We start from the raw sequence: 556 nt of genomic DNA, 5'->3' as shown, positions 1-556 counted from the left end.
GTCACTCCTGAGGTTCACCCTTCAGCTAAAGATTAGACAGTCCCATAAAACAAAACAAGATTAAAGGGGCACACCAACCCAGCGGCAAGGACAAAAAGGCAGGAGGGGTCAGGAAAGCTGGTACTGGGGAACCCAACGTTGAGAAGGGGAAGAGTGTTGACATGCTGTGGAGTTGGCAACCAATGTCACAAAACAATATGTATACTGTTTAACGAGAAACTAGTTTGCTCTGTAAACCTTCATCTAAAGTACAATAAAAAAAAATTTAAAAAAAAAAACTGGAAATGGCTCATCCAAGTGAACAAGACAAAGAGAGAGAAATCGTATTTATGGAAGCCCAAATAATGAACAGGCTGGAAGAATATAATAAAAAAATATTAAACAAGCTCAAAGAACTAAAGGAAAACACAGACAAAGAGCTAAGGGAAATCAGGAAAATAATGCATGAATAAAATGATAAATTTAAATAAAGAGGTAGACATTACAAAAAGAAACCAAACAGGGGCAGGTGGAATGGAGGAGGAAAGAAAGTTTCATTGCTTAGGGACACACTAAG

Source organism: Trichechus manatus, unplaced genomic scaffold (genome assembly GCF_000243295.1).
Source record: "Trichechus manatus latirostris isolate Lorelei unplaced genomic scaffold, TriManLat1.0 scaffold00010, whole genome shotgun sequence".
Classification (NCBI taxonomy): Eukaryota; Metazoa; Chordata; class Mammalia; order Sirenia; family Trichechidae; genus Trichechus; species Trichechus manatus.
Note: the sequence above shows the minus strand (reverse complement) of the source record.